Source organism: Ranitomeya variabilis, chromosome 2 (assembly GCF_051348905.1).
Source record: "Ranitomeya variabilis isolate aRanVar5 chromosome 2, aRanVar5.hap1, whole genome shotgun sequence".
Taxonomy (NCBI): Eukaryota; Metazoa; Chordata; class Amphibia; order Anura; family Dendrobatidae; genus Ranitomeya; species Ranitomeya variabilis.
This window is the reverse complement of record NC_135233.1, coordinates 314,279,605-314,307,515: the sequence shown is the minus strand read 5'-3', so window position 1 is coordinate 314,307,515 and position 27,911 is coordinate 314,279,605. Positions and strand designations below refer to the sequence as shown.

At 41.1% G+C, this 27,911-nt stretch overlaps 1 long non-coding RNA gene across 1 annotated transcript in view; it reads right to left on the bottom strand.

Annotated features, from left to right (window-relative positions):
- Positions 1-27,911, bottom strand: part of LOC143805697 (uncharacterized) — a 239,059-nt gene that overhangs the window by 142,069 nt on the left and 69,079 nt on the right. The window lies entirely within an intron of this gene.

The window sequence follows — 27,911 nt, the reverse complement described above, 5'->3', positions numbered from 1 at the left end:
CTCACTAGTAAGGCTGGGTTCACATTGCGTTACTGCAGTCCGTTCAACGCATGCGTTAAAAGGACTGCATTAACGCAAGTGCCGAAAAAGATTGCATTATGCGGTCACGCTAGCGCAGATGCTCTATCTGCGCTAGCGATGACGGACCCGGAAACGCTGCAGCCCACGTCCAAGAGGTCCATCACAGAATGACGGCACATCACTAGCACATGCCCATTATGGCATGCGTTGGCAATGCGCCCGATAATAGGGGTTAATGGCAGCATTAAAGGACTGCGTTACACGCGTTATGCCGCGGTGTAACGCAGTCCGTCTAATGGACTGCCATAACGCAATGTGAACCCAGCCCTACAGTTTAAATTACAGAAAAAAAGATGCCGTGATGGAGTTGTATCAAAAAATTAGATCAAAACCGGCAACTTTTTCCTGAAGTGTCTACGCCTATAAAACCTCGATACATACACTACTGATACAGTATGGAAAAGACCACCAAAAAGTAAAAAAAATGTAAAGGATGCTTTAAATATATGATATGAGAAAAAAATGATAAAAAAGTAAGCATGTGTGAAGGAGGCCAGAAAAATTCTGCAGGGCAGGCACCTACATAGGAGACGTAGCACACTTCATAAGTGGATCTGTGCCTTACTGCATCTAACACTTCATTTATAGTGACACAAGGTCTCCACTGAAACAGAAAAACATTGGTATTGTAATTGTTGCACGTAAAGAATAAGGCATGCTTTGTTACATGAATAAGATGGCAATTTTTAAATAAATGAACTTCTGACAACCTCACGGCTTACTTTCACCACTGGGCTCACGTCACGAAAGTTGCTTCTAAATTTGCAAACCAGAAAAAATAAATAATAACATGAGAAGGAGCAGAAATAGCTCAGCACAGTTCATCTTAATGAGCATCTTTCATCAGAATTTCCATATCAGACATTTATTTCACCTAATTGGTTTAATCACAGCTTGGATGTTTTACACTAATTTATTTAACGGGAAAAAAAAGTGCCATTAAGTCAGCGCCGCGCTTTATACAGCTTTATACAATAACATCCTGCTAAACATTAATACACGTCTTGTTAAAAAAAATGTCAAGACTGACTATTTAATTACAGCAGATCTGGAGCGATCGCACCCTTGTTTCCTGTTGTTAATAAAATTGGCAAGGATTATGGCAATCTGCGGGAAAAAAATATCCTTATCTTATGATAAATGGCTGGAAAACTAGCAAAACTTATTGCAGTTACTTACCGGAGATGTCATTAGGTAGTTCTTCTGCAGTAAGTTTCTGTTAATTGCATTATCATGATTCACTTATATTTCCGTAGAAGCAAAATGCTTCCAATAATCTCTTCAAAAGATTTGTGCCCAAGGCAGAAAGTTAAAACCTAAATTCCCAGTGATATAAAAGCGTTAAATATCAGGGAAAAGGTTACACAAAATTTATAAAAGGTTATTATTTCTTCTTCATGCTAAACTAAAAGAGGTAAACCTTCAAGGGAAAAAGCGCTATCAATCTACGGATAGGCAAAGCATCGCGGTGGAAAAAATGCCTCCAATTTCAGGAATGTGTACATGGCTCACTCAAACATATTGTTAGCTGTATGTAAATGCTGGCAACATTAAGTCAAGACTCACAACATCTCCTGACCAGAGAGCCATACATTCAGGTTATTATATATCTTCTTTAAAGCGCCATTTTATCCATGATTCTGAGGGTTTACCAGAAGGCGACCAGAAATTTCATATGAATGTTTTTCTCAATATCTGACATGAAATCAGAATAAACCTTTCCCGTTTTAGGTCAATTAGGATTACCGTAATTATTAATATTTGCCAAATGCCTGAATAAAGAGAAAGAGAGAGAGAGAATGTTTTAAGGCGTTTTTATTACTGCAAAGTCAAAAGTTTCCATACATTTAATAAATATTTGGTACCATTGCCCTTAAACTGAATGACTAGGGTCAAACCTTTGGGATATCCTTCCACAAGCTTCTCACAATTGTTGGTCGAAATTTGGGCCCATTACTCCTGACAAAACTGGTGTAACTAATCCAGGTTTGTAGGTCAACACTGTTCCATATTTTCACCATTTGTGGATAATGACCCTCACTGTGGTATGCTGGATTCCCAAAGCTATACAAATGATGTTATATCCTTTTCCAGACTGATAGGTCTCAATTACTTTGTTCCTTATTTGTTCCGGAATTTCTTTGGATTGCGGCATGATGTCTACCTTTTGAGGAACGTTTGGTCTACTTCACTTTGTCAGGCAGGTCCTTTTTTAAGTGATATCTTGATTGAGAACAGGTGTGGTAGTAATGAGGCCTGGGTTTGGCTAGGGAATGTGAACTCAGCTCCCCAAAGATGTGATCAACCAGTCAATTTATGTTTTAAGGGGGTATGAAAACATTTTTTCACACAGGACCCTGTAGGTTTTGATTTCTTTTTTTCCTTAATGATAAAGACCTTCATTTAAAAACTGCATTTTGTGCTTACTTGTGTTATCTTTGTCTAATATTTAAATTTGTTTTGTGATCTGAAACATTTATAACATTTCAGTGTTATAAACATGCAAAAGAATAGGAAATAAAGAAGATGGCAAACACTTTTTCACAGAACTGTATATACAACCAAATAAAATAAAATGTAATTTTTTTGGTATACATTGGAACCTAGATCCTTTACCTTTCTTGGACAATATAGAAGGAGGCAGTAGGTCAGAGGGTTACAACAGCTCTGGTGGTAGTAAGGTGATAGGATGTTTATAACAGGCTGTAGGCTTTTCTGAAAAGATGAATTTTCAGATTGCATTTGAAGGTTTCAATTCTGGAAGACATTTGGGCATGCTGAGGTATTGAATTTCAGAGGATCAAGGATGCTCGAGAAAAATCTTGGGGTGTATCAGTCCCAAGGGACACAGAAAACCTTAGCGGTATTTACATTTGAAATATTTTTAATATATTGATGGTATGTGTCTGATTAAAGATTAGCGAATCGATTTACAGAACCCTAGTCCAGCAGCTAGGTCAGGTGGCCAGTGAAAGGAAGCCCTAGCTCCTCTATTATTTAGCCAATCAAGGGAAAATTAATTGTTGACACTCAAGACATTGCCCCGCTGGGCAAGTTTATAAAAAGAGAAACCGTGGATGCCAAAAAAGGAATATGGACCCCTTGAATGGATAACATATTGGAGTCTTCAGCCAGCATATTCATCATCCGGACACATGTGCCATGGCTCATATAGGTTCCTCACATTAGCCAACATAGAGAATATCTAAGTTTTTTTTCGTCTGATCTAGAGTCTGATCAGGGGATTCTGTTCTGGGGACTGATTTGAAGAGATATACTACAAGTGCACTCAGTACTGTCTAGTTATGCACCTTGATTTAACCCATTTATTTCAAAGGCGCTGAGTTTAAAAGGCAGATACCATACATTGACTGATTTAATGCTGTTTCTAGAAGAAATACATGATTTTTTACAATCATTTAATGAAATGATTATCCTGGGAATTCACCTTAACTACATTTAACACAGCTGTACAAAAAGACATGGACCACCAGGGTCGGTGTTAGGGGCAGGCAGACTAGGCAGCTGCCTAGGGCCCCCTCTGCCCTAGGGGCCCCCAGCCAGGGGCAGACATACCACCAGTGCCACTGCTCTGGGGCCGAGGGGTGGAGGGTGGCCCCTGCAGGCAGGCCCGGTATCATGTAGCATCAAGCCCCTCTCACTCCTTGCTGTAATCCTGCCAACACCCACAGCTGGGGAGAGATCGGCGCGCAAAGTGCAGGACTTCAAAAGGGGGGCGTGTCATACAGGGAGAGACACTGACCAATGAACGCTTTCCTCACCAGACTGAGGAGAGCGCTCATTGGCTGCTGTCTCTGATCTCCTGCATGGCGTGTCCCTGGTGACTGGTGAGTACTCACCCATACAGTCAGGGGCCCCGCAGCACAGCACGCAGGAACAGCAGTGGAGGAAGAGCAGGACTTACATTGCTTCTTCTGCCCCCTCCACTGTTCTGTTCCCAGCAGGCTGCAGCATCTCCGTCCTCACTGTGAAGAGATGGGGGAGGAGCTCACTGCACGGGACAGTACAGCAGCACCAGGGGGCTGATATCAGTCCTGTCTGCTCTGTTCCCCATCCCCCACAGTGAGTTCTGCAGCCCTCTCCAGCTGAACTTACCTCCTCCAGGGCTCATCTGATCACCTATACAAGATTAGTATGTGTGTATATATGTGTTTGTATATGTATGTATGTGCATCTGTGTATGTACAGTATGTGTGTATCTATGTATGCATGTACAGTATATGTGTGTCTGTGTGTATAATGTGTGTATCTGTATGTGCGATATATTTGTATGTATAAACGGTATGTATGTTTATGTGCATGTATGTACAGTATATGTGTATGTATGTGTGTACGGTATGTGTATACTTTGTGTATATAACTGTATATGTATGTACGGTACGAGTATGTGTACCTGTATGCATGTACGGTATATGTATGTGTATCTATGTGTATGTACGGTATATGCGTGTATGTATGACGGTATGTGTATCTGTGTGTATGTACAGTATATGTATGTACGGTATGTGTGTACAGTTTGTGTGTGTATGTACGGTATATGTGTGTGTATGTATAGTACATGTATGTATGACAGTATATATATATATGTGTATCTGTGTATGTATGGTATATGTGAGTGTTTGCATATACAGTATATGTATGTGTATCTGTGTATATGTATGTACGGTATATTTATGTGTATGTATGTACGGTATATGTATGTGTATCTGTATGTATGTACACTGCAGTATGTGTGTTTGCATACAAGGTATATGTATGTTTATCTATGTGTATGTACGGTGTAACATATATATTTATTACAAACACACAGTATGTGTATGTATATATATATATATATATATATATATATATATATATATATATATATCTCCATCTCAGTGAAAAAATATAAATATATATATTTTTTAGAGGTGTGGGGGCCCAAATAGAACTTTTGCTATGGGGGCCTGTGATTGCTATGTACACCCCTGCTTGCAAGGCACTGATAATGAGGGCAATCTGACTTGTTTCTCAGAGCCCGAGGCTCCAGTGTGCCATCATCATAAGCAGTGTATCAGGCAGGAAGGGGGGCCAGGAAGGGGGGTCCAGACACATTTCTTGAATGGGGCAACAAGCTATTAGTGTCCACCCCTGCCCCCAGCCAGTGGCGTGTTGCTAATAGCAGCACACCATGCAGCTGCTATGGGGCCCGTGAGTCAAAGGGGCTCGCCCGGTGCCAGAGAAGAAGGAGCAGTGGGTGACAGGAGGCAGGAGTCGGCTGCTGCGGCTAAAGCCTGTGCCCGCTGCTAAAGAGAGATTCATAGTCACTGCTCCCCACACCCATAGTCGCTCCCACCACTATGCACTGAAGCCGGTGCCGAGAGATGGGAGGGACTATAGGAGTGGAGAGCAGTGAATATTCATTTCACTTTAATAGCGGTCACAGTAGCCGCAGCTGCAGGCTTCACATGTGCCCGCTACTAAAGGGAATGAATATTCACTGCTCTCCACACCCATGAACACGATATATATCAGTGAGTGAGTGAGTACGTGGTGGCCATAATGCTGTAGGACTGCATTATATTCTGTTGGGGACTGCATTATATTCTATGGGGGGGCTGCATTATACTCTGGAGGACTATGGGAGTGTATTATACTCTATGGAGGACTATGGGGAGTGAATTATACTATATGGAGGACTATGGGGAGTGTATTATACTATATGGAGGACTATGGGGAGTGCGTTATACTATATGGAGGAATAGAGGGAATATATTATACGATATGGAGGACTATGGGGAGTCTATTATACTATGGAGGACTATGGGGAGTCTATTATACTATATGGAGGACTATGGGGAGTCTATTATACTATATAGAGGACTATGGGGAGTGTATTATACTATATGGAGGACTAGGGGGAGTACCTTATACTATATGGAGGACTAGGGGGAGTACATTATACTATATGGAGGACTATGGGAGTGTATTATACTGTATGGAGAACTAGGGGGAGTGTAAAATGCAAGATATTCATCAAGTGATTGGATTGGTTATGCCTGAACAAAAATCATTGTTCTCATCAGCACATCGCCCAGTGAAAACTGTAGATATGCTGCTGCTAAGATGATGCTGTATGTGGACAGATTGATCTAGTGATTATTCTGAGCCCATCATTATTCCTCAGCCGATGTAAAGAGGCCGGGAAACAAGCCGTGAATTACTTCAATATTTTTAATCCCACTCGTTTAGTGGCCTGAAATTGGCGCATGTAACTACAACCGAAATATTTATGTGTGATGGATGGTGCAATTTGTTAGCATTTGGGGCCCCATTTTAAACTTTTGCCTAGGGCCCCACTTTGCCTAAAACCGGCCCTGTGGACCACACAACCAAAAATCAAACATTGATCAAGGCCAAAATTTAAAAAACTGAACATTCTGATCACACTATATGAATCCCAGTCCCATGACACGATGACCCTCTCAGCAGGTCTCTAGTCTAAAACGTGTTATGCTATGTGCCAATCACTGTCAAAGGGACAGTGCACCGGAGGAGGGGAGATCCAGTGGTCCACAGCACCCATGCTACAAGGCAAAGCCCCCATGGCTTCAGGTCACACCACCCCACAGGCACACTATCATAGCAGCAATGGCCACCACCCAGCACCAACACCAAGTGAATAGACCTACAAAAGCATCTTACTTTTTTATAGAGGGAGCGCAGGTTCAATTAACTTGGTGAAGACTTGGTTACACTGAGTGAAGGCATTTTCAGCTTACAACATGTTTCATCCATGATCAGTCCATAAATTCTGTAGAGCAGGAGCATCTATGGATTATGCCATTATGCAACGCTCACCTGAAGGTGTGCTAACTAAACAACTGAATATTATAGTAAAAGAAAAACAAGTTTGAAAACTCCTTTAAATACTCTCAAAAGAAGTCAAATATGAAATGGAGCAAAACTTCCAATAAAAGCCAACTCGAAAAGCACTCCAATAAATCAGATAAGATAAAGCTTCACTCATCATTTGATTTATTGGCTTGTTGCTTCCATTACATGTTACTATGTAGCACAGCAGTTCCTTTGTAATGTCATGTTTTGAGATTTATTTAATGTAATGCATTGTCAGCAAAGGAAGAATATATAGCATAGGATTAGATATTTTGCGTTGTATGGTAACCAAAAATGTTCGTGTCTGACATAAAGACACAATGACAGCAGGGAGTAACTGGTATTTCATTGAACCATATATCAAAGTCACATTTACACATGCCGTCATGGCTATGATGAACATCTTGAAGAAATAACATGATACAGACAAGTAAAACAAACGACACATAAAATAGTATGGAACTTTCTACATAAATAAGTTTATCGCAGTTGGCTTCAATCATTCAGCGTATATTCCAACTTGCTCTACAAGGATTTACTTGAAAATTATTTAATTTATGGATGGCCTTGGGTACGTATGAGAAAATATATTTTTTGCTGTCCTGTGGTCATCATTATTTCCTCATTCATAGCCTGATTCAATTCTGATGCAAATGTTGAACCTGTAGGCCATTGACGTAGACTTTTAATACATTTATCTTATCTTCTCAAAGGGTTTGTCTCATCTTGTGAAATGGGTGAAATTGTAAAGTGATTGTAAAAACTAGCAACTTTTCAATTAAGTTTTATTAAAAAATTACTTTGTTATCAAGAAAGGTGGAATTTTTAATTGTGTAGCTAAAGGGAATCTGTGGTGTATAATAACGCTGTTAACCTGCAGATAGAGGGCTAATCTGCAGGTTAATAGCACTCGGACACTGTGTGACGCAGGCACCGAGAGCCCCGCTGCCAGGAGGAAATTAACTTTGTTCCTCCCAGTAAGTTCACTGGAGAACGCTGGTGCAGTTTCAGTCACTGCTGTTTGCATAGTGAGCGGCAGCTGTAACCGCACCCCCGGCGCTGGCTGAAAGCAGGCTAACCATTAAAGTTGTCTGTCAGTCAGTGCAGGGGGTGCGGTAACAGCCGCTGCTCTCTACACACAGAGTGGTGGCTGAGACCATGCCAGTGCCGCCTCTGGACTGAAAAAGCGAGGCTACCAGGAAGAAAAAAGTTAATTTCCTCCTGGCAGCAGGGCTCTCTGTTCGGGGGCCACACAGTGTCAGAATGGTATTAACCCCATATCTGTAGGTTAATAGCATTATTTTACATGACAGGCTCCAGTTGACTGCTTGTTGCCTAAGTTACCCGACACCTCTGTAGTTTATCATAAGTGGCTGGTTTCCTAGGGAAGAAGAGTGTGCTTACAAGCTCTTTGCTTTAGAGTTTGAAAATGCTGCCCTGAAGCTTCAGTTGCCCTGCACTCATCCTGTGGGGAGAGGGGGAAAAAGAGAAAAAAAAAAATCTGCTTTTAGAAAATATTTATATTCATACATATATGCCTGATAAAACTATATATATATTTTTTTTTTTAAAGAAAATAGTTTTTATTGAGATATGAAATATTTTGTTTATGAATTTCGTATATGCCATTAGAAAAATGTTTTAAAAACTTTTTTTGGTTTTTAAAATTGGATTTTATTTGGAACAGTTTTTTAATGTTTATGTGTTTATTAGTGTTGAGCATTCCGATACCGCAAGTATCGGGTATCGGCCGATACTTGCGGGTATCGGAATTCCGATACCGAGATCCGATACTTTTGTGGTATCGGGTATCGGTATTGAAACAACATTAATGTAATAATGTGTAAAAGAGAGAATTAAAATAAAAAATATTGCTATACTCACCTCTCCGACGCAGCCTGGACCTCACCGAGGGAACCGGCAGCGTTCTTTGCTTAAAATTCGCGCGTTTACTTCCTTATGTGAAGTCCCGGCTTGTGATTGGTCGCGTGCCGCCCATGTGGCCGCGACGCAACCAATCACAGCAAGCCGTGACGTAATTTCAGGTCCTTCAGGATTTTAAAATTACGTTCTGGCTTGTGATTGGTCGCGTCGCGGTCACATGGGCGACGCGACCAATCACAAGCCGTGACGTCACGGGAGGCTGGACACGCGCGCATTTTAAAATGAAATTACGTCACGGCTTGCTGTGATTGGTCGCGTCGCGGCCACATGGGCGGCACGCGACCAATCACAAGCCGGGACTTCACGTAAGGAAGTAAACGCGCGAATTTTAAGCAAAGAACGCTGCCGGTTCCCTCGGTGAGGTCCAGGCTGCGTCGGAGAGGTGAGTATAGCAATATTTTTTATTTTAATTCTTTCTTTTACACATTAATATGGATCCCAGGGCCTGAAGGAGACTTTCCTCTCCTTCAGACCCTGGGAACCATCAGGGATACCGTCCGATACTTGAGTCCCATTGACTTGTATTGGTATCGGGTATCGGTATCGGATTGGATCCGATACTTTGCCGGTATCGGCCGATACTTTCCGATACCGATACTTTCAAGTATCGGACGGTATCGCTCAACACTAGTGTTTATGCGTGTGTAGGGAGGAGAGCCGAGAGCTAACGTGTCTGGGCCGGAACTGTCAAGGCTGTCACCATTGTTTCAGGGGGAATAGATTTCTGACCAGAGCAGTTCAGGACACTTGACTGATGGAGGGTGGGTCCGATATAAATAGCAGTCTTAATGGGAAGATGGGACACTTGGCAGAGAACAAGCTTGTGAGTAGTGAGACGGTTGACTCCCTCTTGACGGACCCACGCCAGCTAGCTGTGCCTGTATTCCCGGCTAGTGATACTGCCAACACATACTACCTTCAGCCCAGAGAGACATTCGCATTGGGTAGTGACCAGGATAGAGTCCGTACCTTGGCTCCACTCACCACCGCGGAGGCACTGCTTAGTCCTATCCTTGCGGTGCCTGCTAAGGACAGGCCTATGCCTGTGGCTGTCCTTTGGACTGTATGCTTCTACTGCGGCCTTGTCTACTGAACTTTCTGTTTCTTCCACTCTGCCGCCGAATTTCATCTCTACCCTGTGTGCCCGGATCAGGAGATTACGTGCCAAAGGACCCGGAGGATTCATCATCACGAGGAGACAGTGCTTCGTCCTTCTGCAGGACCGGATCAGAGACATCTCATGCCGCCTGAGGCGCCACGGAGGGATCTTTCAGCCACCTGCCTTCACCACACAGAGACTGATAAGTTAACCTGTTATTACCGGCTGCATTTCACTTTCCCTATTCGCAAGATCACATCCTTTACCCTCCTGCTTGTAATATCACTGTTTGATATAAAGAACCTGTTAACCCTTGCTCTGCCTCCTGTGTGTCACTGCATCCTACGCACCTGCTAGCATCCCACACATGTAAAGCTCTGGATAAAGTTGGAGCGATATGGGTGTGTCTAGAAAGTTTTAAACCCTGGTATGGCACCAGCCCAAAAATGATATGCACTGACTTCCTGTATATATAAAATGCACAAAGCAGCAATAGCTTATATATAATACCTGAAGAAGACTCATAAGAGTTGAAACGCGTTGTATGCTGTACTAATAAAACTTGGTTTTGGAATATATCATCGTATCTCACCCACTGTGTTCCAGGAGCGCACACCACCTGAAGAAGAACTACACATGCGGTCTCCTTGTAGCATAGGAGAGTGAACAGCTCACAACAGAAGCACGATGGTACTGCCTGATCGAATCATCATTCATCAGGAGCATATTGCCCCCTGGCAAGCAGGAGGCTGAGAGTGGTATGCTACTGAAGAAAGAAGATGTGAACACCTCTTCCACTGCAGTATTCACTACTGAGCACCATCATGGCCATTAAGATGTTGCCTAAATTTTAGCACTCTGTCCCACAGTGTCATCACAATGCTATGCATCAGATGTAATCTGTAGAATGAGTTACCGGTATAACCAAAAAGAGAAATCTTTCTTGTCATGAAGAAAATATAAGACTTGATCAATACATCTTTATAATGTTGGGGGAGAGATTTATGAAACTGTCTAAAAGAAAAAAATGGTCTTTGTAGCACAGTAACTAAGCACAGCACAGTTTTCATTTCTGATAGCTGGTATAGAATTCATTTTCTGATGATCGAACAGTGCAAAATGGGGCAAATTTATTAAGGAGGTGTGCGCCTATAACATTTAATGCATCCTATATCAGCACACTTCAGTTTTAGACTGGTGTAGGAAAAGCCAGGCTTAGGCCTCATTCAAATGTCTGTTATTCTTGTAAGTGAGGTATTGGTGTTTTTCATGGATAGAACATGTACACATTATAGTCCAAGGACATGTTCACAAGTCCGTTTGTCTGTGGACAGATTGCGTGCCAAAAAAAACAAAGACAATAAGACACGCTTGATCTGATCTTCTTATCAAACTTGCCCATTTAAATGAATGAGTCCATGCAAAAACAGATAAGCCATGATCCAGTGAGTCTCTCGACTATCTGTCCCTTAGGCATCATTCAGACATCTGTTTTGCACATCACATATTTTTCACGAATACAACATGTATCCATTATAATCTATGATGCCAGTCACATGTCCGTTTTTCTCTATTATCACGGATGAAAAGTGCCGATCCGCGTGCCTTCTGTTTGCTGTCTGTATTTAACATAGCAAATAGTGATGAGTGAGTATACTCGTTGCTCGGGTTTTCCAGAGCACGCTCGAGTGACCTCCGAGTATTTATGACTGCTCGGAGATTTAGTTTTCATCGCGGCAGCTGAATAATTTACAACCCGAGCAACGAGTACACTCGCTCATCACTAATAGCAAAGTATTGGGGAATTTTTGTAATTTATTTATTTATCCATCTGTGAAAAACACTAGTAAGATACTGATGGTTGAACATGGACCAAACACTGATATCATACTGATGCAAAATATTGATGACATAGTGATGGTAAAAACAGACATACTGATTATACACTGATGATAAAATGGACACACGAACCAAACACTTTTGACACACTGATCTAAAACACGAATGACACATTGATGGTAAAAACGGACACATGGACCATACACTGATGACATACTAATCTGACCCACTGATCGTAAAAACAGTCATACTGATGACACAATGATCCAACACACTGATGATACACTGATGATAAAAACAGACACACAGACCAGACATTGACACACTGATCTAACACACTGATGACACTGATACCATTTTTTAACATAAATGTTTAAAACAGACATGTGAATGAGGCCTTACACAGGAGCGCTCGCTCTGCTGATTACTTCTGTGTTCTTGATGAGAGAACCGCTGTCAGACATCTCTGGTGGCGGTTTGTCTCAGGGAAAATAAAAGTATAGGCAGTCCAAAATCAGACATGTTGGTTTCTTTACTCACCCAACAATCATCTGCCTGGGGCCTCCATATATATTAGAATGTAAGCGTAGCTCATTGATATCAGTGGGTTCAGCCAACATTAGCCTAATATCTACAGGGGGCTTTAGTAATTGGATGTCATCAAAGTGTTTCCCAAGTGTTGTCCTGTTTTCACTGACCAGTTGATATGGGAAGCTTTGAAAAACATCAATATTTTTGACATTTTTTCCTGGTTTAAAAACAAGTTAAATATGGGTTATAAAAACTATGGATCCAATATACTAAGAAAGGTCAGTTTTACACGTATAAGAATGAGGCCTTAATAATTTCTATTCTACGAGTGTTCCCTTTGGCCGAATAACCTATTATTTTTTTTCTGCTGCCTTGATCAGAAGGAGAGAGGACACGTTCCCGCAGCAGTACACTGCGTATTGCCTAATGATAGATCCACTTGTCCCTTTTTACCATTTTGCCAAAGGAAAAAACCTAAGATAAGTCTATTACACACAGAAATATGAACCCAAAGGTAAAGTTCTGACTGTTGTAAGGCCATGATGCTGAAGAACGCGCAGTATATCTTCTCGGCATTGCCTTGCTTTCGCTCTCAGAATCCTTCTCATTATACGCACATGAGCGATTTGCACTAATTTCCCCAATGTAAGTTTGCATTTATTACTTCCGCAGTTACATATAAACCTCGCACCTTTGCCCTAATACGGCAGAACGGGAGGCATTGAAATATAATGCATTTAAAACCGCTAGGGGCCATTACTGCTTGACTTGCTATATTGCATGTCATAATGTTGATTTTCTGAGGAAGCGTTTAGATCGTGTGTTCTCCTGGGACGGTTGGAGTGACAAAGCTTCTACTATGTTACAGCATCATTTGGAATCATTCTTTTCTTCATTGTGTGAAAATCCATTCATTATTTTTCCAAAGAGATGACTCAAAACGAGAATAATGTCCAGTTGATGTCCATTACGGTCCATATAAAAAACCCTTCAGAATTTAGTATTGCCAGTGAGCCACATTACATATGTTAAAAAGTGACATTTTTTTCTGTTTTCATGGAAGAAATGGCATATGACCCTCGCAGGGTATGCTGTTAATGGAGCCCCAGGAAAAAGCACTTAAGAAATTGAAATACTGTGGGCAGAAAACGGTGAGGTAATTATCACATTCACAGTCACAGTTGATTATTGTGAGACTTAAGCTCCGAGCTTTGCAAATTTACACCTGGACATCAAAAATGCAGGAAAAGTCAATACAAATATCACCGGTTATACAAAAGCTGCTAATTGTGTTAATCCCTTGGTTGACAGAGCCTGGAGCGAATTGTATTACAACGTGTAACAAGGTAATGGTACAGTAGTCTGAATTAGAGACATAAAGAGCCGGAATCGTCTAGAACTGAAAATGGAACATATCCAAAGTCGAAATTTGGCAGCTTCTGGACATTAATCTCAGTCTCTGGTGGTTAGGCTGGGGCATGGTTTACACTGCTAAAAAAAAATGTAGATCTCTAATTTTGGGATCCCTAGGTGACATCCTGCAGATCCACCACTCCGGGATACATATTAAGTACTTAAATCAGACATGGATTTCATAAAGAGTAAATAGAATGCTTAACACGTGCCTAAATACTGGTATTTACGGCACATGGACAAATGGAAAATGCATCCCAAGAGATGTATTGCCTATACATGCCTATTTTTGCCAGTATTTAAAGATGACCTTCCATGGAGGAGAGCAACTGCACTTAAGCCAGCCAGACCGGAAGCCAACAGTGCACTACACCAATGCAGGCAAGCTTCAGTGCAGCACTTACAAGCTCTCTGAAAAAGCTTTTGAAAGGCTGCAGAGATGGCTGTTAACCTGGAAAGCAAAAATGTAATGAAAAATCCTTCCAATCTTGAGAAAGAAGAGAATTTTTAATAAAGGCGCAAACAGAAAACTGAAATGGATGGAAACTAAAAAAAGGCACAAACCACACAAAACTAGACAAAAACCAGATGCAAAGTTAGTGATGTATCAGGGCCTTTGTGTAGTCTTATCCTGTAATCATATTCCATTCCTTATTTTGGTAATCTAGCAAATGCACTTTAGCAAGAATTAGGGGACCGATTCAAAGGATTATGTTTGCAGAATAAGACATTACTAAAGACATTTGCTAAGGTTCTTAAAGGGGTTGTCTGGGTATAGGGTACAAGCCTGCAGTCACTCTATGTGACTACAGAGTTGTGAATCCTCACAGTGCATGCACTGCGCACTGTGAGGAATCTCAAGCACCGGAAATGCCAGGAACATGACTGTAAGTATGTGATTTCCATACATGCGGTTACATGCCAACTAGATGAGCGTGATCTCACTCAATGCAAGTCTAGTTGGGATGTGGCCAGGGGTATACAAATCACATATTTGGGGTCACATGATGGAGGTGGAACATTCTCACAGAACACAGTATGTGCGATGTAAGGATTCACAACTCTACAGTCACATCAAGTGACTGCAGACTTGTACCCTAAAGCCAGACAACCCCTTTAAGTTTTTTTCCAGATCCATTAGTGCAATATAAAGTGATTTTCTTTTTACTGTTTTCAAATCAATGAGTCAATGAATGAGGCAGAAAAAAGAAGAGATGCTTGAGTTTGTGACGACAATCTATCGCCCCATACTCGTTTGCACCAAGCTGTAGAATCCACAATACTTCTCCAAGGAGCACCAGAGAATATATTCAGACTTCTCTCTGCATCAAGAAATATCACCTTTCACTTCTACGCTGGATGCCAGGAGGTATAATCCAAAAACCTGTCTCCAATAAAGACAAAGACATATATAGCGCCTTATTACCACCAGATACAAGGGAACATGCCTTCGGGTAACAGTCTGAAGAATTAGTAAAGCAAAGTTATATTACCGGTAATATCCCCAAGCTAGGCTGAGCGATATCACTATACAAATGATTATTTTACATATACTATATGCTGTATTTCATTTTTATGATTCTTGACAGCCGTCATCATTTTGGGTTTGTTAGATAGGGGAGGGGGGTAGCGACAGCTTTGCTTGTAGTACTGGCAGATGGCAATTGCTAAGTTGCTGGAGGATATGTGCATACATACTATTAATGTCTACCCCTGCACTGCAGAGCCATGTAACTGGGAATCCCATTCCCTTATGTATAGGCATCAATCATGATTCCCTTTCTTTCAGATTTTTCATCTTTATTTTTTGCCTCGCTCAGATTTGATTTTATTATGTTAGCTGCCCTAAAACACTTGTATACTTGACAGTTCATGGGGGATCACAGATGACCCTAATCGGCTCTGTGCACCTAGAAGACGGCAGACTCCAAATGTATGAAGTAGTAATGTAATGGCAACTAAACACGAGAAGAAAAAATACATTACAAGTTACAATAACTAAACATTATAATAAAGTTCTAAACATGATACAATAAAGGAGACCTGGAAGCTGGACCTATCTTAGGCCCAGCATGTAGTAGGTCCATCAGAAATGTTAGATCCTGGCTTACATCCCATCTTATAGTCTGTTGTACCCCAGACTTGTTCTTCTTTCTTATGTATATTACACGCTGCAGTATTACTGATAAGTGGTTGCATTTAGGATATATTCTTTTGCCCTTTTTACTTTCTACAATGATCATAACCAGAAAAGCTGTATCCACTATGACTTACCATCCAAAGTATTCTAGCTAGACCAAAAAGCCCCCAGTATCAGGATCTGCTGCTTCAAATGCTTAAAGGGGATTTACATCCATAATTTTTAGCAGTAAAAACTGATAAAATAAATAAAACTGCAAACTTGGTAGCACCGAATTAGCGTTGACCTGTTGAAAAAGGTTACCGTGTATTTTGTACTGAATAGTAAATGATGTAAAAAATAAATACTCCTTTTTTTTTTTTGGGTTATCCCGCCTCCCAGATCTCTAACACTATCTGTGCTAATAAAGCCAAGTTCTCACAGTATTTGGTGAATTTTTGGTATTGCAGATTTTCTGTAGAATTTCTGCACCAATTACATAAATTAGGTTATTAGCGTTTTTTCATTGTTCGTTTACTTTTTTTAGCCTCAGTGTTTTTCATCTTTTGCAATGTCATTGTACAAAGATCTGCTTTGCTTTTGATGCTACTAAATTTCATTGAAAACATTATATCTATATATAGCTTTTAGTGTGTTTCAGTGTGCAAATGTGTTTTTAACCTACAGATTTTACTCATCTCATTTAAAGGGAATCTGCCACCAGGGTTTGCCGAATCCAACGATGTATCGTTTAGTTTACTGGGTGTAATAGTTGTGCTGCAGAGTTTTGAGCTGTAAGAAGCAGCAAATCTCCAAAAGCTAATCCCGCTAACAGCAGGCTGCTTATGTAGGTTGCCTGTCGACAGTGAGCTGCTTATCGCAGGAGGGGGCGTGCTCAGACTAGCATGCATGCACTGCTGTAGTCCGGACAATGATAATTACCAGGTGATGAAACCTTCATTGTAGGTTGACTACAGTACACAGCCTGACAAGTGACATTGTTGAAATCTTGTTTTAACCCCTACCTCATGTTGTCCTCAAATCACATAGGAAAAACTTGATGCCAGATTCCCTTTACGTCTATGGGAAAAATCTGCAAACCCAACTCCCTTATAGAATACAACCCAAATACAATTCCACAAAGAATTGCCATATTGCGGAATTAAAAAACACCCGACAGTTCAGTTTACTTATATAAAAAAAAAACGCGTTGAACATGAGATTTCTATAAATCCTGTCCACTTTTTTTGACGTGTTTTTTTGAGCATTGAAAATAAACAGTGTCAAAAACTCACCAAAAACTAACAGTACGAACTTAGCCTAAAGCTACAAAGGTTGCTGGGAACCTCACTATATCATTTTATATTACATGTGTACTCTGCTCCTCTTATTTGTCCTGTGTCTGCTGAAAATCCAAAGGTTCAGTAACTACGAATGTTGCATACAGTTTCATTCGGGCTCCAGCAGTTTTAAAAGATGTTCTGGAATTAGAGCAAGAAACAGAATTTGTTCCACAAAGTATTCCTATTTGTTGTGCTCCTATTTAGTAAAGTGATCTATTTTCCTATTTTATGCTTTTGAAAAAAATTAACACATCACACAAACATTAATCTGCTCACTGGCGGCACTTATTCATAAAGTGTATTAAAAGTAGCAGAAACTCCAGGTGGAGTTCACATAAGAGTTTATCACAGCAGTGGACTGTAGAAATTGGCACACGCTTGTCATCCTGATAACTAATATACGGCAAAGGCATCAACTAGAACAGCCGTACATTCCCAGCATCTGTTCACCCCACGGCAGGAGGTGCCCACATCATTGCGTACACACTCCTCCTTACTAGTAGGTGGCTAAATTGTAACTTCCAACTATTCCTTCATTTGATTTATACCCATTTACCGGAAAAAGGAAACATAACTCTTCATCAGCAGTATTTGTCCAAAAAAATTGTAGATTTCAAAGCTCCGAGAAAGCAGCATTGAAAGCTATGAGTGATTGCATTAATAGAGGCGACATTAACCTGCTCAATTATCTAAATTGGAACCGAAAGGCGCAGGAAATGAAGTTCTTTAAATGGGGAAAATCTATTTAAATCACTTTATCAAATTCACCCTTAAAATACAGTGCTCATTAATTTTTGGACTACTCAGCAGCTGGGTTCACAAAGCAAAACACAATTAACTGCATAACCCCTTCATGGATGAATGTGATAGAGCTGTCCCCTTCTTCACTTGCTTTCAGAGATTTGGCGAGAGAAAAGCTCCAGTGCAATAAGCTTTTCTTGACTTACTGGATGCTCTTTTGCTACAGGCTTAAAGGCCCAAAATAAGAAATTCTCTGTGTTAGATTTTCTAAAAGAGCTTATCTTAAGGAATCTGGTCTGCAGAGATTAAATGGAAATAATTTAAATTAAAGGGTTTGTACAAGATTAGAAAAACGTGGCTGCTTCCCACCAGAAACACTGCCCCATCTGTTCATATGTAGTGTCTGCTAATGGAGTTCAGCTCTATTAGAGTGATTTCACACAGGGCAGATTTTACCTGCACATTTACACAGGTAAAATCCGCAGCAGAATATACAACACTTAGCTAAAAAATAAACACAACACTTTTGTTTTTGATCCCATTTTTCATGAGCTGAACTCTAAAGATATAAGACTTTTTCTGTGTAAACAAATGGCCTTTTTCCCTCATATTATTCAAAAATGTGTCCAAATCTGTGTTAGTGAGCACTTTTCTTAATCTGTGTTAGTGAACACTTCTCCTAATCTGTGTTAGTGAGTTCTTCTCCTAATCCTAATGATAAATGTAAGGTTATACACATGGGAAGAAGGAATCAATATCACCATTACACACTGAACGGGAAACCACTGGGTAAATCTGACATGGAGAAGGACTTGGGGATCCTAGTTAATGATAAACTTAGCTGGAGCAGCCATTGCCAGGCAGCAGCTGCCAAGGCAAACAGGATCATGGGGTGCATTAAAAGAGGTCTGGATACACATGATGAGAGCATTATACTGCCTCTGTACAAATCCCTAGTTAGACCACACATGGAGTACTGTGTCCAGTTTTGGGCACCGGTGCTCAGGAAGAATATAATGGAACTAGAGAGAGTACAAAGGAGGGCAACAAAATTAATAAAGGGGATGGGAGAACTACAATACCCAGATAGATTAGTGAAATTAGGATTATTTAGTCTAGAAAAAAGACGACTGAGGGGCGATCTAATAACCATGTATAAGTATATAAGGGGACAATACAAATATCTCGCTGAGGATCTGTTTATACCAAGGAAGGTGATGGGCACAAGGGGGCATTCTTTGCGTCTGGAGGAGAAAAGGTTTTTCCACCAACATAGAAGAGGATTCTTTACTGTTAGGGCAGTGAGAATCTAGAATTGCTTGCCTGAGGAGGTGGTGATGGCGAACTCAGTCGAGGGGTTCAAGAGAGGCCTGGATGTCTTCCTGGAGCAGAACAATATTGTATCATACAATTATTAGGTTCTGTAGAAGGATGTAGATCTGGGGATTTATTATGATGGAATATAGGCTGAACTGGATGGACAAATTTTTTTTTTCAGCCTTACTAACTATGTTACTATGTAATCTGGGTTAGTGAGCTCTTCTCCTAATCCGTAGTAGTGAACACTTCTCCTAATCTGTGTTAGTGAGCACTTCACCTAATCTGTGTTAGTGAGCTCTAATCCTAATCAGTGCTAGTGAGCTCTTCTCCTAATCAGTGCTAGTGAGCTCTTCTCCTAATCTGTGTTAGTGAGCTCTTCTCCTAATCTGTGTTAGTGAGCTCTAATCCTAATCTGTTAGTAAGCACTTCTACTAATTTGTGTTAGTGAGCTCTTCTCCTAATCAGTGCTAGTGAGCTCTTCTCCTAATCTGAGTTAGTGAGCTCTTCTCCTAATCTGAGTTAGTGAGCACTTCTCCTAATCTGTGTTAGTGAGCTCTTCTCCTAATCTGTGTTAGTGAGCTCTTCTCCTAATCTGTGTTAGTGAGCACTTTTCTTAATATGTGTTAGTGAGCACTTCTCATCTGTGTTAGTGAGCACTTCTCCTAATCTGTGTTAGTGAAGATTACGCTAAAATGTGCAGTTTATCACACAGCACAATGACATAAATGTTGCATGCTTTGAGGGAACATGCAATTGGCATGCTGAGTGCAGGAATGTCCACCAGAGCTGTTGCACGTGAATTGAATCTTCATTTCTCTACCGTAAGCCATCTCCAAAGGCATTTCAGAGAATTTGGCAGTACATCCAACTGGCCTCACAACTGCAGACCATGTGTAACCTCACCAGCCCAGGACCTCAACATCCAGCATCTTCACCACCAAGATGGTCTCAGACCAGCCACCCGAAGAGCTGCTGCAACAATCAGTTTCCGGAACCAAAGAATTTCTGTAAAACTGTCAGAATTGTCTCAGGGAAGCTTATCTGCATACTCATAGTCCTCATCGGGGTCTCCACCTGACTGCAGTTCGTCATCATAACTGACTTGAGTTACATAGTTATTAAGGTTGAAGGAAGACTAAGTCCATCTAGTTCAACCCATAGCCTAACCTAACATGCCCTAACATGTTGATCCAGAGGAAGGCAAAAAATAAACATGTGGCAAAGAGTAAGCTCCACATTGGGGAAAAAAATTCCTTCCAGACTCCACATACGGCAATCAGACTAGTTCCCTGGATCAACCCCTATCAAGGAATCTGGTGTATATACCCTGTAACATTATACTTTCCCAGAAAGGTATCCAGTCCCCTCTTAAATTTAAGTAATGAATCACTCACTACAACATCATACGGCAGAGAGTTCCATAGTCTCACTGCTCTTACAGTAAAGAATCCGCATCTGTTATTATGCTTAAACCTTCTTTCCTCCAGACGTAGAGGATGCCCCTTGTCCCTGTCTCAGGTCTACGATTAAAAAGATCATCAGAAAGGTCTTTGTACTGTCCCCTCATATATTTATACATTAAAATAAGAGTTTTCGTTTTTCCAAACTAAATAGCCCAAGTGTAATAACCTATCTTGGTATTGCAGACCCCCCAGTCCTCTAATAACCTTGGTCGCTCTTCTCTGCACCCGCTCTAGTTCAGCTATGTCTTTCTTATACACCGGAGACCAGAACTGTGCACAGTATTCTAAGTGTGGTCGAACTAGTGACTTGTATAGAGGTAAAATTATGTTCTCCTCATGAGCATCTATGCCTCTTTTAATACATCCCATTATTTTATTTGCCTTTGTAGCAGCTGCCTGACACTGGCCACTGAATATGAGTTTGTCATCCACCCATACACCCAGGTCTTTTTCATTTACGGTTTTGCCCAGAGTTTTAGAATTAAGCACATAGTTATACATCTTATTACTTCTACCCAAGTGCATGACCTTACATTTATCCCCATTAAAGCTCATTTGCCATTTATCAGCCCAAGCTTCTAGTTTACATAAATCATCTTGTAATATAAAATTGTCCTCCCCTGTATTGATTACCCTGCAGAGTTTAGTGTCATCTGCAAATATTGAAATTGTACTCTGAATGCCCCCTACAAGGTCATTAATAAATATGTTAAAAAGAAGAGGGCCCAATACTGACCCCTGTGGTACCCCCACTGCTAACCGCGACCCAGTCCGAGTGTGCTCCATTAACAACCACCCTTTGTTTCCTATCCCTGAGCCAGCTCTCAACCCACTTACACATATTTTACCCTATCCCCATTATTCTCATTTTATGTATCAACCTTTTGTGTGGCATCGTATCAAAAGCTTTTGAAAAGTCCATATACACTACATCTGCATTTGGCAAATGCTTACATTCTATGGCCTCTGGCATGTCAGAGACGTGTTCTTTCCACTGATGAATCACAGTTTTCACTGTGCAGAACAGACTGCATGTATGGTGTCATGTGAGTGGTTTGTTGATGTCAACTTTGTGAATCGAGTGGCCTATGATGGCGGTAGGGTTATGGTATGTGCAGGCATATGTTATGGACAACGAACACAGGTGCATTTTATGGATGTCATTTTGAAAGCACAGAGATACTGTGATGAGATCCCGAGGCCAATTTTTGTGCCATTCATCCACCACCATCACCTCATGCTGCAGCATGATAATGTATGGCCCCATTTTGCAAGGATCTATACACAATTCCTGGAAGCTCCCAGTTCTTGCATGGACAGCATACTCACCAGACATGTCATCCATTGAGTATATTTGGGATGCTCTGGATAGGCGTATATGACAACGTGTTCAAGTTTCTGCCAACAGCTATTGAAGAGCATTAACCTATTCATGACCTTGAGATTTTCTGTTTTTCCGTGTTCGTATTTCGCTCCCCTCCTTCCCAGAGCCATAACTTTTTTATTTTTCCGTCAATATGGCCATTTGAGGGCTTTTTTGTGAAACAAGTACTTTTGAACGACATCATTGGTTTTAGCATGTCGTGTACTAAAAAACGGGTAAAAAATTTCAAGTGAGGTGAAACTGCAAAAAAAGTGCAGTCCCACACTTGTTTTTTGTTTGGCTTTTTTGCTAGGTTCACTAAATGCTAAAACTGACCTGCCATTATGATTCTCCGGGTCATTAAGAGTTCATAGACACCTAACATGACTATGTTATTTTATTTTTTTAAGTGGTGAAAAAAAATTCCAAACTTTGCTAAAAAAAAAAAAAAGCGCCATTTTGCAATACCTGTAGCATCTCTAATTTTCATGATCTAGGGTCGGTTCAGGGCTTATTTTTTGCATGCCGAGCTGGCGTTTTTAATGATAGCATTTAGGTGCATATACGTTCTTTTGATCGCCCGTTATTGCATTTTAATGCAATGTCGCGGCGACAAAAAAAATGTAATTCTGGCGTTTCGAATTTTTTTCTCGCTACGCTGTTTAGCGATCAAGTTAATGCTTTTTTTCATTGATAGATCAGGTGCTTCTGAACGCGGCAATACCAAATATGTGTAGGTTTGATTTTTTTTATTGATTTATTTTGAATGGGGCGAAAGGGGGGTGATTTAAACTTTTATATTTTTTTAATTTTTCAAATTTTTTTTTTTACGTTTTTTTTTTTTTTTTACTTTTGCCATGCTTCAATAGCCTCCATAGAAGGCCAGAAGCTGGCACAACTCGATCGCCTCTGCTACATAGCAGCGATCATCAGATCGCTGCTATGCAGCAGAAATGCAAGTGTGCTATGAGCGCCGACCACAGGGTGGGTCTCAAGGACCTCTATGGTTACTATACAGAAGCATCGCTGACCCCCGATCATGTGACGGGGGTCAGCGATTTGCTCATTTTGGCCGGAAGCGCCGGTTAAATGCCGCTGTCAGTGTTTGACAGCGGCATTTAACTAGTTAATAGCGGCAGGTGTATCACGATTTCACCCGCCGCTATTGCGGGCACATGTCAGCTGTTCAAAACAGCTGACATGTCCCGACTTTGATGCGGGCTCACCGCCGAAGCACGCATCAAAGCGGGGGTTTTGACCTCGGACGTACTATCCCGTCCGAGGTCAGAAAGGGGTTAAACCAACATTCCACAGGCCACAATAAACAACCTGATCAACATTATGCAAAGGAGATGTGTTTTCAAAGGAAACTCCCTGTGGTAGACAGGGATTAGATCTAGTGACTATATGGCAACATTTGTCATTAATACGGTTAGGTCAAAATAAAAAGCTCATTCTTTTATGGAAATGCCACAAATTTAATTTAGATTTGAGGCCTCTGTCACTCCAACTCTATTTCCCACCCGGTGCCACCATCTCCCCCTGCTTGACTGACAGATTATATGTGTGATTTCAGGCAAAGAAGCCATCAATCAAGCTGGAAGAGGCCGTCATGGGTAGCTAATAGAGCTGGAGTGACAAAGGCTTCAGATCTACAAATAGCTCTTCAGCCCCATGCAGTTGAACTGCAATAATACTCGTAAACAGGAGTGACACTGTTCTAAGTTCTGAGTGCAAAAATAAATAACAGAAAATTAATTCTACTGAAGAAAAAGTTAACAGGGTTGTCCCACTACGGCTCTTCCTGCTTAGGACTCCATTCTAACGGGCTGGTTACACTGGTGTGAAACTGCCAGGTAAGAGTTGAGAGTTACTGCAAAGAGCTGCTCCTACCAGAAAGGACTACTGCATCACATTGCCTTCCTTATATAAGGGTTAGGACTAGTGATGAGTGAGTATACTCGTTGCTCGGGTTTTCTGGGCATGCTTGGGTGGTCTTCCAGTATTTCAGCGTGCTCCGAGATTTAGTTTATGTTGAGGCAACTGCATAATTTGCAGCTGCTAAACAGCTTGAATACATGTGGGGATTGCCTGTTTGTTAAGCAACCCCCAAATGTATTCAAGCTGTCTAGCAGCCACAAATCATGCAGCTGCGTCAACAAACTAAATCTCTGAGCAGTTACAAATACTTGGAGACCACCAGAGCATGCCCGGAGAAACCCGAGTAACGAGCACACTCGCTCATCACTAGTGAGGACATAACATTTTTGTCTGCAGAGACGGCTCACATCTGATCACTAAGGCTACGTTCACATTTGCGTTGTAGGGCGCAGCGTCGTCGATGGATACCGACGTATTCGTCGTTAACATGGGGAGCGCATGGACATGCGCTGGTATGCGTTGTCAAGCTTTTTGTGACGCATGCATCATTTGGGCGCAACAGTCAGGCCGCAGCCGATGCTACATGATGCAGTTTTTTGAGCGTCAAATTTCATGTAAACGTTGGACGCATGCATCACAAAACGCTGCGTTGTGCATGCGTTTTGCGTTGCGTCGCCAACGCTGCGCCCAACAACGCAAATGTGAACGTAGCCTAAGGGTGTCCACTGCAAGATCTGCAATGATTAGCTGAGTGCCAATATATCAGAATTTCGAAAAGAGGATATTTCGATGGGGCAACCTCCCGATTGAATATGGTAGGATAAAAAGATGTCTGCTTTTCCTTTTGATCAGGCAGACAATCTGACACGTATTTGCTAACCAAACTGTGCTTTGTTCACTTTGGACCCTCTGTGTCACCAACAAGGTAGGTGTTGAAAAATGCTGTCATTGTCACCCATCTTGCAGGACTTAAAATACCTTCCCCAAATGTTTCATTGAATTATTTACTGCTGCGATGCAGGACGACGCCTGACGTCACTTCACCCCATGGAAGTTCATTATGTGCAATATCACTGTTCCTATAAAAAAAAACGTTGCACTTTTGTATGCATCTTTCCATGTGCGCAGCAAGCATAAAGGACACGTTCTTGGCACACTGCATATACTCTTATGGTTTTATCTTTCGGATTCTAAAATGCTTTGTATTTGAAAACTTGTGCAGCAAATCCGAGAGGAAGAATTTGAAATGGAGCCAGCAGATAACAAGCAGATGAGCCTGTATTTGAAGAGTACAATTTAAATGAATGTACAAAGGCTGAAAGACAATTAATTCAATTACTGCCAGGGAACATTTCATGAACTTGAACTTGGCTCAGGTTATATTGAAAAACTGCTTCTTACTATGTACCATTAGCAGGATATTGGCCGCGTTAAATAGGAAACTCTTTGTTCATAGTGTAATGCAAGAACAATTGATCTCGAGGCGATTCTGTACCACCAGCTCTCCAGCAGAATGTTCTAATAACACTATTTATTGCGGCTACTAAAAGGTGCCACGTTATAAATGACTCCGTTCTGCTCTTCCGTCTTCATGTGCCCTTTATCAATATCCGATACCATGTTTAATGCCAATCCATACAAGCGCTCTTTTATTGTGCGACCTCCAGGTGATGCAGCATCCAGCCTTGTGATAGATTGTAATTGATTCCTGGCAGTTGTTCGGTAACTATTTGTGCTGCGGATTCAATAAGGATGGCAAGGATCATTAGCTTCCTTATCATTCCTGAAAGCATGAAGTGCACATCAGACCTTTCGGTCCAGGATGATTATTCTTAACACAAGCTCCATAGTTATAGTTTGGCTTCACCCCCCAAAAAAGTAATACGCCAGTATGACCAGTATATGAGGCATGAAATAATACAAAGTGAAAGTTATACTCCGTCTAAAAAGTATTCACCCCCTTGGACTTTTGTCATAATTCACTACATAATATTGAATCACAGCTTTTTTTTCTTTTTTACACAACAGAATGAAATAAAAGTCATAGTGACCATAAATTTCATTAAGGTTATGTTCACATGTAGCTTTTTATGTTGCCTTTCTTTGCAGACTATGGCCAGAAAATTGCAGCAATTACACACATTTTGATGCATTTTATTAGTTATTTTATTACTTTTTTTGGTGCTCACACATTTTGATCTCAATGAGGAAGAAGTGCAGTAAAAATGCTGAAAGAATTGACATTCGTTTTTTTTACACTAATTACAGGTCAAAAAATTCACAGAAAAAGTTTAGTATCATTGATATTTTATCTAGAATTTCTGCTGTTCATTAAAGGGAACCTGTCAGCAGGATTGTGCTGAGTAACCTACACACAGTGTCAGGTCAGAGTCGTTATATTTAATAAAATGACACCTTGGTTGATGAAATCCGTCTTGTGGTTGTTGTTTAATCTTTATTTTCAGTTTTGAGTTAATGATATGCACGTGCTCCGGGGCGGCCTGTGGGGGGTCTTCATGTGCTGTTCTGATTAGGTATTCATGTGTATGGCTTCTGACAGCTCAGAAACCCTTCTGCAGGCGGGCACCAGCGGTGGCACCTGCGTTGCAGCATGATCGCATGTTTACTATGTTTATAATTAATTTCTTTGCTGTTGTGATATTCCTAAAAAAAAAAATCCTTTTGAAAATGGCGCCGACCGGTGATCCGATAGCTGTTACCGCAAAGGCGCCCGTGGCGCCATCTTGGAAGAGGAATTTTTTTTTATTCACTATGTAAACTAAGGGGCAGGTCACTAATCAAAGCACCACATGACGATCCCCCACAGGCCGCCCCGGAGCACGAGCATATCATTAACTCAAAACTGAAAATACAGATTAAACAACAACCACAAGACGGATTTCATCAACCAAGGTTTCATTTTAATCAGTATAATGGCGGCAACCTGACACTGTCTTTAGGTTACTACAGTATACACAATCCTGCTGACAAGTTTCCTTTAATCAGTGATTCTCCCACCAATTCATTTTAAGTCCTTGTCCTGTGTCCTCACTTTCCCAAATTCATTATACATCCCTGTACAGTATCATCCCCAATTCATAAGTCCCCGATAGCATCTTTCCTCACATACCAATTCACTATTAATCTCAGAGTCTCCCCCACCACCCTCGATTTATTATAGGTCCCCAATAGCGCAATTCCCCACCCACAATTCATTATAAATCCCAGTATAGGATTATAATGAATTATGGTGGGAGCTATCGCTATACACAGACTTATAATGAAAGTGGGGCTGGGGGAAAATGCTATCCGGGACTTAACATCCTCACCCACCACCAATTCATTATAAAAGTCTCTGATAGCATCCTCTTCCTCTCAATACATTATGAGTCCCTACTAGCATTACCCTCCCCCATCCCCAATTCATTATAAATCCCCATACTGGGGGTTGGGAGAGGATACTATCAGGGACTTGTAATGAATTGGAGGGGTGTGGGGTCAAGAATACTAAATCCTGGATAACACCATACCCCCACCTCCCAATTAATTATAAGTCTCTGATAGTGTCCTTCCCCATCCCTCAATTCATTACAAACCCAATTGTGTTCTCCCCACTCTGGTAAAAAAAAAGGATCAATTACTCACCTATCTGAACATTCCTCTGCAACATTGCTTCCTTCTTCTAGCCAAGTACTCTCCAAATGATGCAGGTGGCATGCTGACATCATCATGCTGCACGTGACTGTCGTAGAGAAAGTGTCAAGAAGGAAACTGCGGACAGTTTCCTGCGGCTCTGCTGCCATCTTTTCTTGCAATCAGCGGAGTTGCAGTAATGCTCCTTTCCTTGAGCCCCCTGGAGCTCCAAGCTCTGAGCAAC